Source organism: Nerophis ophidion, linkage group LG28 (assembly GCF_033978795.1).
Source record: "Nerophis ophidion isolate RoL-2023_Sa linkage group LG28, RoL_Noph_v1.0, whole genome shotgun sequence".
Classification (NCBI taxonomy): domain Eukaryota; kingdom Metazoa; phylum Chordata; class Actinopteri; order Syngnathiformes; family Syngnathidae; genus Nerophis; species Nerophis ophidion.
In genome coordinates this window covers 1,772,653-1,786,895 of record NC_084638.1, presented here as the reverse complement: position 1 = coordinate 1,786,895, position 14,243 = coordinate 1,772,653, and the positions used below count along the sequence as shown (strand labels likewise).

General features: G+C 36.5%; 1 long non-coding RNA gene across 2 annotated transcripts; it reads right to left on the bottom strand.

Annotated features, from left to right (window-relative positions):
• Positions 1-4,216: 4,216 nt before the first annotated feature.
• Positions 4,217-12,549, bottom strand: LOC133545198 (uncharacterized). Of its 2 annotated transcripts, none has more exons than XR_009804753.1 (2): positions 12,390-12,549; positions 4,217-5,072 (listed from the first exon to the last, which is right to left on the bottom strand). It is a non-coding gene; the product is annotated as an uncharacterized LOC133545198 (long non-coding RNA). The 2 variants fall into 2 exon arrangements; XR_009804752.1 differs by having other exon boundaries at positions 4,217-4,902.
• Positions 12,550-14,243: the final 1,694 nt, after the last annotated feature.

Sequence of the window (14,243 nt, the reverse complement as noted above, 5' to 3'; positions counted from 1 at the left end):
GAGGAAGCTGGAGGACGACACAACACAAAAGACCGTAAACGCAACAGGAAGGGAACAAAGGGAGCAGGAAGGCTGGAGATGTGTTGGCTTACTGTACTGGTAGGAGAAACTACGTTCTGGCACCGGATCTCAAGACGCGCTGGATTATGAAGGCTGGTTGCTCATCACGGGCAGGTGTGTTGATTGCAGAGGCACACCCGCAGCGGAGAGAGAACACCTGTTGATGTGCTCCGCCATGCACTCAGTCCGCACAGCAGGAGGAGAAGCAGGAGCATATTCCATAACACATTGTGTAAGACTTGTGTACTGTTGTAGCGCTGCAGGGTGTAAGAATGAGACATTAGTCACATGAATGAATAAATGGATAACATTAGGTAAGAGTGTTGCATTGCATAGTGGAATAAACCAATTTTGACCTTGTAGATATCAAAAACTGAGGAAACAAAACACCATGAGGACACAAATTATATACATATTGAGTTTGTATTGTAGATAACCAGACTCCAAAATTGACCTTGTGGATATCAAAAACCATGATGACACAAATTAAAATACATATTTACCATGTATTGTCAATGACAAGACCCCTAAAATTGACCTTGTAGAAAACAAAAACCATGAGGACACAAATTAAATACATACTGACCTTGTATTGTAGAAGACCAGACTCCTTAAAATTGACCTTGTAGATAACAAAAACCATGACAAAGGAAATACATATTGACCTTGTATTGTAGATGACCAGACCCCCAAAATTGACCTTGTAGATAACAAAAACCACGAGACACAAATAAAATTCATATTGACCTTGTATTAGATAACCAGACCCCCAAAATTGACCTTGTAGATAAATACAATGGCAAAAAATACATATTTACTTTGTATTGTAGATAACCAGAGCCCCCCAAAATTGACCTTGTAATTAATAGAAACCATGACAAATGAAATACATAGTGACCTTGTATTGTAGATGACCATACGTGCAAAAGTGACCTTGAAGATAAAATGGACACAAATTAAATACAAATCGAACTTGGATTGTAGATGACCAGAACCCCAAAATTGACCTTGTAGTTAATAGAAACGATGACGACAAAATACATAAACTTATTGTAGATATCAAAAACATTAAAACAAAGGCCAAACCCTAACCCTAAAAAAAAAAAAAGTCCCGAAATACATACCAACCTTGTAGTAACAAAAACCATGACAAATAAAATACAAATTTACCTTGTATTGTAGATTACCAGACTCTTTAAAATTGACCTTGTAGATAACAAAAAACATGACAAATTACATATTGACTTTGTAGTTAAAAACCATGACAAAAAAATACATATTGACCTTGTATTATAGATGATCAGACACCCCCCAAAATTGACCTTGTTGTTAATAGAAACCATGACACAAATAAAATATACATTGACCTTGTATTAGAGGATATCAAAAACCATGAGGAAACAAAAACAATGACAATATACGTACTGACCGTGTAGTTTAAATACAAATTTACCTTGTATTTTTGATGCCCACACTCCTTAAAATTTACCTTGTAGATAACAAAAATCATGACAAATTAAATACATATTGACCTTGTATTGTAGATATCACAAACCATGAGGAAACAGTGACACAGGTTAAATACATACTGACCATGTAGTTAAAAACCATGACACAAATAAAATAAATTTACCTTGTATTGTAGGTGACCAGATTCTTTAAAATTGACCTTGTAGATAACAAAAAACATGACAAATTACATATTGACTTTGTAGTTAAAAACCATGACAAAAAAAATACATATTGACCTTGTATTATAGATGATCCCCCACCCCCCAAAATTGACCTTGTTAATAAAAACCATGACAAATGAAATACATATTAACCTTGGATTGTAGATATCAAAAACCATGAGGAAACAAAAACAGTGACACAAGTTAAATACATACTGACCTTGTAGTTAAAAACCATGACACAAATAAAATACAAATTTACCTTGTATTGTAGATGAACAGACTCCTTCAAATTGACCTTGTAGATAAGAAAAACCATGACAAATGAAATACATATTAACCTTGTATTGTAGATATCAAAAACCATGAGGAAAAAAAAAAAAAGGCCCAAATACATACAGACCTTGTAATAACAAAAACCATGACAAATAATTTACAAATTTAACTTGTATTGTAGAAGACAAGACTCCTTAAAATTGACCTTGTAAACAACTAAATCCATGGACACTAATTAAATACAAATTTACCTTGCATTGTACATGACCAGAGCCCCCCAAACATGTAATTAATAGAAACCATGACAAATGAAATACATATTGACCTTGTATTGTAGATGACCAGACCCGCAAAAATGACCTTGAGGACGAAAAGGACACAAATTAAATACAAATCGAACTTGGATTGAAAATGACCAGAACCCAAAATTGACCTTGTAGTTAATAGAAACCATGATGACACAAAATAGACGAATTGTAGATATCAAAAACATGAGGAAACAAAAAACACAAACTAAATACATACTGACCTTTTATTGTATATGACCAAAACCCCGCAAATTGACCTTGTAGTTAACAAAAACCATGACAAATAAAATATTTACCTTGTATTGTAGATTACCAGACTTCTTAAAATTGACCTGATAACAAAAACCATGACAAATGAAATACATATTAACCTTGTATTGTAGATATCAAAAACCATGAAGAAACAAAAAAAGGCCCAAAATACATACAGACCTTGTAGTAACAAAAACCATGAGGACAAATAAAATACAAATTTACCTTGTATTGTAGAAGACAAGACTCTTTAAAATTGACCTTGTAGACAACAAAATCCATGGACACTAATTAAATACAAAATTTACCTTGTATTATAGATGACCTGACATCTTAAACTTGACCTAATAGATATTAACCTTGGATTGTAGATATCAAAAACCACGAGGAAACAAAACCAAAAAAGCCCAAAATACATACCAACCTTGTAACAAAAACCATGACAAATAAAATACAAATTTACCTTGTATTGTAGATGACCAGATTCTTTAAAATTGACCTTGTAGATAACAAAAAACATGGCAAATTAAATATTGACTTTGTAGTTAAAAACCATGACAAAAAAAAAGACATATTGACCTTGTATTAGAGATGAGACACCCCCCAAAATAAACCTTGTTGTTAATAGAAACCATGACACAAATAAAATATACATTGACCTTGTATTGTAGATATAAAAAAACATGAGGAAACAAAAACAATGACACAATATACAGACTGACCTTGTAGTTAAAATACAAATTTACCTTGTATTTTTGATGCCCACACTCCTTAAAATTTACCTTGTAGATAACAAAAACCTTGACAAATGAAATACATATTGACCTTGTATTGTAGATATCACAAACCATGAGGAAACAAAAACAGTGACACAGGTTAAATACATACTGACCTTGTAGTTAAAAACCATGACACAAATACATACTGACCCTGTATTATAGATGACTAGACCCCACAAAATTGACCTTGAAGATAAAAAACAGAAAAAAAAAAACATTTACCTTGTATTGTAGATATCAAAAACCATGAGGAAACAAAAACAATGACAAAAAAAAAAAACCCCACAAATTGACCTTGTAGTTAACAAACTTTGGTCATCTACAATACAAGGTAAATGTGTATTTTATTTGTGTCCTCATGGTTTTTGTTAACTACAAGGTCAATTTGTGGGGGGGAAGGGGAGTCTGGTCATCTACAATACAAGGTCAATATGTATTTTATTCGTCAGACTCCCCTTCCCCCCCAAAATTGACCTTGTAGTTAACAAAAACCATGAGGACACAAGTTGAATACATACTGACCTTGTAGTTAAAAACCATGACAAATAAAATACAAATAGACCTTGCACTGTAGATGAACAGACTCCTTAAAATTGACCTTGTAGATAACAAAAACCATGACAAATGAAATACATTTTGACGTTGTATTGTAGATGACTAGACCCCCAAAATTGACCTTGAAGATAAAAAAAAAAGAAAATATACATAGACTTTGTATTGTAGACCAGACTCCACAAAATTGACCTTGAAGAAACAAAAAAAAGTTTAGTTATTTTCAATTATTGCACCCACACAAGGAACCATTACATCAGCCTGGGGTGCAGCCTGAGTGGAGAAACAAAAAAAAAAAACAGGGACACAAAAGGAATTTAGAACAAACATTTAAGACACATGAACACAAATCAAGTCATTTGCGGCAAAGAGGTGAGTTTTAAGCTGTGCTCTAAAAGTGTCCAGAGTGGTGGCGGACTTGACTTTCAGGGGGAGCTTATTCCATAGGCCAGGTACCATCATTGAAAATGCACAGTCTCTCTTTGTCACCAGGTTTGACTGTGGGACCTTCAAGGTCATCTGGTTGTCAGATCTGAGGCAACGACCAAGCCTGGAGCTGATAGGTTGGTCCAGGAGATGTTTGATGTAAGCTGGGGTAAGACCACGGAGCGCTTTGAAGACATACGTAAGGATCTTAAATTTCACTCTGTGCTACACCAGGAGCCAGTGAAGGGAGGAGAGGATGGGAGAAATGTGTTCCCTCCTTTTTGTGCCTGTCACCAGCATTTTGTACCAACTGCATGCTATATATGGTCTTGTCAGTGACCCCAGCATAGAGGGCATTCCATTAGTCCAGTCTGCAGAAGATGAGCATGAACACGACCCTCTAAGTCACTGGGGGAGAGGACATACTTGATCTTGGCTATTGTGCACAGTTGGGGGGTTGGAGTTCCCGAACAGAAGAATTTCACTCTGTCATTGAGCTGCAGGAAATTTTGACATCCACTCTTTTATGTCCTGCAAGCAGTCCTTCAAATGGTCCAGTCCAGAGGGATCGTCTGTCTTGAGTGGAAGATAGATTTAGTATCATCAGTGTAGAAATGAAAGGAAATTTTAAGGCGATGAATGACTTGGCTGAGGAAGAGCATGTAGATGGAGAACAGGATGGAACCCAGTATTGAGCCCTAGGGACCCCACAGGTGAGGTTGGCACAGCGGGAGGAATGTTTGGCTCTGTTCACAGAGAAGGTTCCGTTGTTGATGGAGGACGTAAACCAACACAGGGCTATGTTAGTGATGCCAACCTCTTATTTCCCCAGATACACAATACATCTAACATTGGCCGGCCACACACACACACACACACACACACACACACACACACACACACAAAGGCAGCAACTATCACCCCCCCCCCCCCCCGCCTCAGGTGAAGGTAATGTAACTATTGTAAACCAGACTTTCAAACCAAGGATGGCACAACATTTATTTAAACCCCAAAGTGTCAAAAGGTGAACAACAACAACAAGAAAGCCAGCACCAACATCTCTGCAGATGTGTTTGGTGATGCATGGAGAGCTAAGAACCTTTTGTAAATACATCTTACATAAAGCATCACAAGTGCAAAAATATTCACAGCGTACTTTTCAGCTTGGAGATCCCAACTTTGAAATGTCCCAACACCCAGCTTTTGACAACCATAGTAGGGCCAAATCAGTGAGGGCAGGTGTGTTCACCTGTAGCAAACACTCAGCCCCACCTTCATTCATCCATCCATTTCCTACCACTTATTTCCTTTGGGGTCACGGATACCTATCTCAGCTACAATCAGGCCGGAAGGCGGTGTACACCCTGGACAAGTCACCACCTCATCACAGGACCAACTTAACATCACAAAATGAAAATGCTACGCCCACCCTTCTTTCTTTCTCTAACCCTACTTTGGTCATGTGCATTACGTTTTCATAACATGGTCACTACTGCCTACTTTGTCTTGTTATATTCTTATTTTACTGTTTATATATATATATATATATATATATATATATATATTTTATTTTTTTTCCCCTTGTTGCTTTTTATTTTTTATTCTTATTGTAATTCTCTATTGTGTTTCCATTTAAACCCCCATTATTTACTTTTATTTAAATTGATCTCAACTCTGTAAACTGCTGCTGGAATTTTAATTTTCCCGAAGGAATCAATAAAGTACTATCTATCTATGTTGACATTCACAAGATGCCTTCATGAAATGTATCTTTATCTCAGGACAAAAATAAACACTCCAAAACATATACATATGGAGCCTATGTATTGTTAATGCTCATTGACATGCTCCACACGTATGTATTGTTAATGCTCATTGACATGCACCACACGTATGTATTATAAATGCTCATTGACATGCTCCACACGTATGTATTGTTAATGCTCGACATGCACCACACGTATGTATTATAAATGCTCATTGACATGCTCCACACGTATGTATTATAAATGCTCATTGACATGCTCCACACATATGTATTATAAATGCTCATTGACATGCTCCACACATATTATAAATGCTCATTGACATGCTCCACACGTATGTATTGTTAATGCTCGACATGCACCACACGTATGTATTATAAATGCTCATTGACATGCTCCACACGTATGTATTATAAATGCTCATTGACATGCTCCACACGTATGTATTATAAATGCTCATTGACATGCTCCACACATATGTATTATAAATGCTCATTGACATGCTCCACACGTATGTATTATAAATGCTCATTGACATGCTCCACACGTATGTATTATAAATGCTCATTGACATGCTCCACACGTATGTATTATAAATGCTCATTGACATGCTCCACACGTATGTATTATAAATGCTCATTGACATGCTCCACACATATTATAAATGCTCATTGACATGCTCCACACGTATGTATTATAAATGCTCATTGACATGCTCCAAACATATGTATTATAAATGCTCATTGACATGCACCACACATGTATTATAAATGCTCATTGACAAGCTCCACACGTATGAATGTATGTATTGTTAATGCTCATTGACAGACTCCACATGCATGTATGTGTTGTTAATGCTTATTGACATGCTTGACATGACATACAAACATGTCAAGCCTGTCAATGAGCATCAACAATACATGTCAAGCATGTAAATGAGCATAAATACACACATTCATTCATGCCGGGGCCTGTAAATGACCATAAACAATACATACATGCCGGGCATGTAAATGAACATGAATAATACATACATGCCGGGCCTGTATACGAGCAGAAACAATACATACATGTCAGGCCTGTAAAAGAGCATAAAACGCAACATACATAAACATTGGCGTCGCACACGACCAACGCCAAACCAATTAGTCCGCCCTGAGATGGGTAGGTTTTGAGTTCAAACCCCGCCTGAGTCATACCAAAGACTATAAAAATAGGAGCCATTACCTCCCTGCTTGGCACTCAGAATCAAGGCTTGTAATTGGGGGTTTAATCACCCAAATTTATTCCCGAGCTCAGCCACCACTGCTGCTCACTGCTCCCCTCACCTCCCAGGAAGTGATCCAGGGTGAGGAGTCAAATGCAGATAATTTTGCCACACCTAGTGTGTGACAATTATTGGTACTTGAACATTGGCCTCAGACTACCAACGCCAAACCAACATTAGCCTTGTCGACGACCGTCAGGAACAAGAGTGAAGCGTCTTGCTCAAGGACACAACGTACAAGACGAGGTCAATAGAAGGTGGGAATTGAACCAGGAATTAAAACTAGGGGAGACAGGACCTTCTCTGTGGTCGGCCCTAAGCTGTGGAACACTGTGGCCCTCCATACTCAAACTGCTCCCGATGTGGAGTGTTTTAAGTCTCGTCTTAAGACCCATTTTTATTCTTTGGCTTTTAACACTACGTGAGTTGTGTGGTCAAAAAATATAATCCTTTAAGTTTACAATTCAGAAAGTTTTATGAAGCATAATTGTAAGCACACTAGCACAAAACACAAATTGCTAGCCTCCGATGTTATGAACATTTTTTACAGTTGCATTGTATTGAAAATGAGGACATAGCAAAACATTTATTCCTTTAGTGGGAAAATATATACATAGAATAGAATGTACTTTATTGATCCTTGGGGGATATTCAACACCACAGTTCGCTCACAAACTATGATGATAATTATATATATATATATATATATATATATATATATATATATATATATATATATATATATATATATATATATATATATATATATATATATATATATATTATATATATATATTATATATATATATCATTGTGAGCGAACTGTGGTGTTGAATTTCCCCCAAGGATCAATAAAGTACATTCTATTCTATGTATATATTTATTATTATTCATTTTTATTTAGTCATTGGTGGAGCTTAAGATAGTATTCGAATGTTGTTTGTAATATTGTTGTGCCGCACTTTGGAAACATTTTGTTTAAATGTGCTATATACGGTAAATAAAGTGGATTGGAGGTATCCACAGGTTGCTGGCACGGTCACTCTACCAACCACGCAGTCCACAAAATAAACCAAAAGAACATTGACTTTGGGTGTCCCACGATTCAATATCGATTTAGGGTCGCAATTCGATTATAATTCAAATTTTTCTATTCAACGCGATTCTGAATTCACAACAATATTTTTCCAATTCAGAAGGATTGTGTATTCATTCAATACATAGATTTCAGCAGGATCTACCCCAGTCTGCTGACATGCTAGCAGAGTAGTAGATTCAAAAAAAAAAAAAAATAAATAAAAAAAAAAAAAAGCTTTTATAATTGTAAAGGACAATGTTTTATCAACTGATTGCAATAATGTAAATTTGTTTGAACTGTTTAACGTACCAAAAATATGACTTATTTAATCTTTGTGCAAACATTGGATTGTGTTGTCCAGCTTATGAGATGCCATGCAAGTGTAAGCCACTGTGACACTATTGTTCTTTTTTATTATTTTTATAAATGTCTAATGATAATGTCAATGAGGGATTTTTAATCACTATGCTGAAATCATAATATTGATACTGTTAATCATTTTTGTTTCACTACTTTTGGTTTGTTCTGTGTGGTGTTTGTGTCTCCTCTCAATTGTTCTGTTTATTGCAGTTCTGAGTGTTGCTGGCTCAGCTTTGGAATTAGATTGCATTGTTATGGTGTTGCTGTGCAGTGGTTTGTTAGATTGATTAATTTAAAATATATATTTTTCTTTTTTTAGTCGATTTTTCTAAAAATTAGAATTTATTCTAAATCGCACAATATGAGAATCGTGATTTTAATTCGAATTGATTTTTTTTCCACACCCCTACTAATAAATATCGAAATCTATAAAGCCCACACACACACACACACACCAAAAAGCAGCAACTATCACACCCCGCCTTGGGTGAAGGTCATGTAAGCATTGTAAACTGGACTTTCAAACCAAGGACGGCAAAACATGCAGTTTAACACTTTAACATTTATTTAAACCCCAAAATGTCAAAGGTGAACAACAACAACAAGAAGAAGAAAGCCAGCACCAACATCTCTGCAGATGTTTGGTGATGCATGGAGAGCTGACAACTTTATGTAAATACACCTTAAACAAAGCATCACAAGTGTAAAAGTATTCACAGCGGACTTTTGAGCTTGGAGATCCCAACTTTGAAATGTCCTTCTAAACACCCAGCTTTTGACAACCATAGTTGGACCAAATCAGTGAGGGCAGGTGTGTTCACCTGTAGCAAACACTAATCAGCGAGGGCAGGTGTGTTCACCTGTAGCAAACACTAATCAGTGAGGGCAGGTGTGTTCACCTGTAGCAAACAATCAGTGAGGGCAGGTGTGTTCACCTGTAGCAAACACTAATCAGTGAGGGCAGGTGTGTTCACCTGTAGCAAACACTAATCAGTGAGGGCAGGTGTGTTCACCTGTAGCAAACACTAATCAGTGAGGGCAGGTGTGTTCACCTGTAGCAAACACTCAGCCACACCTTGACTCTCTTAGCCAGCAGTTGAGAGCCATGGTGACTGACAGCTTGTCAGCAACTAAATGTGTCTTGTTTCTACATGTTGTGTTCCTAACATGTGCATGTTTGTCACTAAATGTGTGTTTCTACATGTTGTGTTCCTAACGTGCATGTTTGTCACTAAATGTGTCTTGTTTCTACATGTTGTGTTCCTAACACATGTGCATGTTTGTCACTAAATGTGTGTTTCTACATGTTGTGTTCCTAACACATGTGCATGTTTGTCACTAAATGTGTGTTTCTACATGTTGTGTTCCTAACATGTGCATGTTTGTCACTAAATGTGTGTTTCTACATGTTGTGTTCCTAACACATGTGCATGTTTGTCACTAAATGTGTGTTTCTACATGTTGTGTTCCTAACACATGTGCATGTTTGTCACTAAATGTGTGTTTCTACATGTTGTGTTCCTAACACATGTGCATGTTTGTCACTAAATGTGTGTTTCTACATGTTGTGTTCCTAACATGTGCATGTTTGTCACTAAATGTGTGTTTCTACATGTTGTGTTCCTAACACATGTGCATGTTTGTCACTAAATGTGTGTTTCTACATGTTGTGTTCCTAACACATGTGCATGTTTGTCACTAAATGTGTGTTTCTACATGTTGTGTTCCTAACACATGTGCATGTTTGTCACTAAATGTGTGTTTCTACATGTTGTGTTCCTAACACATGTGCATGTTTGTCACTAAATGTGTGTTTCTACATGTTGTGTTCCTAACACATGTGCATGTTTGTCACTAAATGTGTGTTTCTACATGTTGTGTTCCTAACATGTGCATGTTTGTCACTAAATGTGTGTTTCTACATGTTGTGTTCCTAACACATGTGCATGTTTGTCACTAAATGTGTGTTTCTACATGTTGTGTTCCTAACATGTGCATGTTTGTCACTAAATGTGTGTTTCTACATGTTGTGTTCCTAACATGTGCATGTTTGTCACTAAATGTGTGTTTCTACATGTTGTGTTCCTAACACATGTGCATGTTTGTCACTAAATGTGTGTTTCTACATGTTGTGTTCCTAACACATGTGCATGTTTGTCACTAAATGTGTGTTTCTACATGTTGTGTTCCTAACACATGTGCATGTTTGTCACTAAATGTGTGTTTCTACATGTTGTGTTCCTAACACATGTGCATGTTTGTCACTAAATGTGTGTTTCTACATGTTGTGTTCCTAACACATGTGCATGTTTGTCACTAAATGTGTGTTTCTACATGTTGTGTTCCTAACACATGTGCATGTTTGTCACTAAATGTGTGTTTCTACATGTTGTGTTCCTAACACATGTGCATGTTTGTCACTAAATGTGTGTTTCTACATGTTGTGTTCCTAACACATGTGCATGTTTGTCACTAAATGTGTGTTTCTACATGTTGTGTTCCTAACATGTGCATGTTTGTCACTAAATGTGTGTTTCTACATGTTGTGTTCCTAACACATGTGCATGTTTGTCACTAAATGTGTGTTTCTACATGTTGTGTTCCTAACACATGTGCATGTTTGTCACTAAATGTGTGTTTCTACATGTTGTGTTCCTAACACATGTGCATGTTTGTCACTAAATGTGTGTTTCTACATGTGTTCCTAACACGTGTGCATGTTTGTCACTAAATGTGTGTTTCTACATGTTGTGTTCCTAACACATGTGCATGTTTGTCACTAAATGTGTGTTTCTACATGTTGTGTTCCTAACACATGTGCATGTTTGTCACTAAATGTGTGTTTCTACATGTTGTGTTCCTAACACATGTGCATGTTTGTCACTAAATGTGTGTTTCTACATGTTGTGTTCCTAACATGTGCATGTTTGTCACTAAATGTGTGTTTCTACATGTTGTGTTCCTAACATGTGCATGTTTGTCACTGACTAATAAATGTGTGTTTCTACATGTTGTGTTCCTAACATGTGCATGTTTGTCACTAAATGTGTGTTTCTACATGTTGTGTTCCTAACACATGTGCATGTTTGTCACTAAATGTGAGTTTCTACATGTTGTGTTCCTAACACATGTGCATGTTTGTCACTAAATGTGTGTTTCTACATGTTGTGTTCCTAACACATGTGCATGTTTGTCACTAAATGTGTGTTTCTACATGTTGTGTTCCTAACACATGTGCATGTTTGTCACTAAATGTGTGTTTCTACATGTTGTGTTCCTAACATATGTGCATGTTTGTCACTAAATGTGTGTTTCTACATGTTGTGTTCCTAACATGTGCATGTTTGTCACTAAATGTGTGTTTCTACATGTTGTGTTCCTAACATATGTGCACGTGCAGTGCAAATCAAACAATTTTCAAGCAGCAATAAAGCACACAGTAGAAGCATCAAGACAAACAATAGAACGCCAGTGTAAAAGAGCAAACTGTCACAGCAACACAAACACAACTTTAAATCAGCAATAAAGCACACGGTAGAAGCATGAAGACAAACAATAGAACGCCAGTGTAAAAGAGCAAAGTATTACTCACTGCGAATAAAACCCGTCCGATCCACATCCGTCAAAAAAGAATAATGATGAAGCAGTGAAGGAGGGACTCAGGTGGAACTAAATACAACTAATTAAACGAGGAACAGGTGTGCAGACACGGAGCAGAGAGTAAAGGTGCCACAAAAGACAGAGAGCAAACAGGAAACAGTGAGAAAATAAGAGCAGCAGGACAGGAAGTGATTTCAAAGACAGGAAAAGCAAACATGATCAAAGTGTCAGTAGCCCTTCTGACACATCTATATATATATTAGACCAGGGTCTCAGACACGTGAGATCTTATTTTGCGGCTCCCACGCTAATATGAAAGTTGAATGTTAGTGAGAGTTTGATATGAATGGTGCTTGACAGCGTTGTGGGCGGAGCTGAAGGAATCCACCAATCACGGTGTGCTATATGGCTCTCCAACAGTGACGTCACTTGTGTGACGCAGGCAGAGACAGGTTTGAAATAAAGTTAAAAACGATGATGCTGTGTTCCAAATTTAAGTTATTTAATGAATCTGAATGAGCCTATGGCTTTGTACTTTGTTTATTATGTATTCATTTCTTTGTATTCTATTTTTGTTATTTTGAATTTACAACGCCCTGGCGCTGTTTGGACTGTTTTTATAATGTTTTGTAATGTTTTATATTGTTGTTGGACTTACTGTTTGTAATTGTGGAAATTTATAAATAAACATAAAAAAAAAAGGGTTTGAAATAAAGTTGAAAACGATGACACTGTGTTCCAAATTTAAGTTATTTAATGAATCTGAATGAGCCTATGGCTTAATTAATTTGCACTTGGTTATTATATATATATATATATTTTTGTATTCTATTTTTGTTACTTTGAATTTACAACCTCCTGGCGCTGTTTGGACTGTTTTTGTAATTTTTTGTAATGTTTTATACTGTTTTTGAACTATTTTGATTATTGTTTCTCATCTGTTTGTTGTTGTTGAAATTTGTAAATAAACATTTAAAAAACAAGTTTGAAATAAAGTGGTCCTCGTGTAAAACTAGAGCCTGCGTCTTTGTTATTGTAAGCGAGAGTTTATATATGTCGCCTATACTGTATAAAAGTACAAAATGGGAGGCTGCAGTTTTACACTTTATTTAGGACCACTTTATTTACTTTCTTTCAAAAACTTCCGCTCCACTCAACCTGTCACCACTTCCGCTCCTCGGGCCTTCAAAATAAGACTCCAAGGCATATACTGTAGAAGAGCTTCTAACAGGAACTTAACATCACAAAGAGGCAAGGCCATAAAAATAGGTTACATACCTCCCCTCCTACAAAAAGAAATGTCCTCGTTTCAACACAAATAACAGGATTAGTGCAAAAACAACACAGGCAGTTAAAACAAAAACATATTAACCTGTCCCCCCAAAAATACAGAGCCTCACAACACACAAAACAACAACAAAAAAATGTAACCGATGGTTTATATATGTCGCCTATACTGTATAAAACCACAAAATAATGCAACCTATTTTATGGACTTGCCTCTTTGTGATGTTAAGTTCCTGTTATAAGCTGTAATACAGTATTTGCCTCGCGCTCTTATTTTGAAGTCACTGAGAGCGGAAGTGGTGAGAGGTTGAGTGGAGCGGAGGTTTTTGAAAGAAAGTAAATAAAGTGGTCCTCGTGTAAAACTGGAGCCTCCCTCGGTGTTTGTTATTTTGTACTTTTATACAGTATAGGCGACATATATAAACATCTCCGCTGCACTCATCGTGTCACCACTTCCGCTCTTAGGGCCTTCAAAGTAAGAGCTCAAGGCATATAATGTATAACAGCTTTTACCAGGAACTTCATTCATCCATCCATTTCCTACCGCTTATTCCCTTTG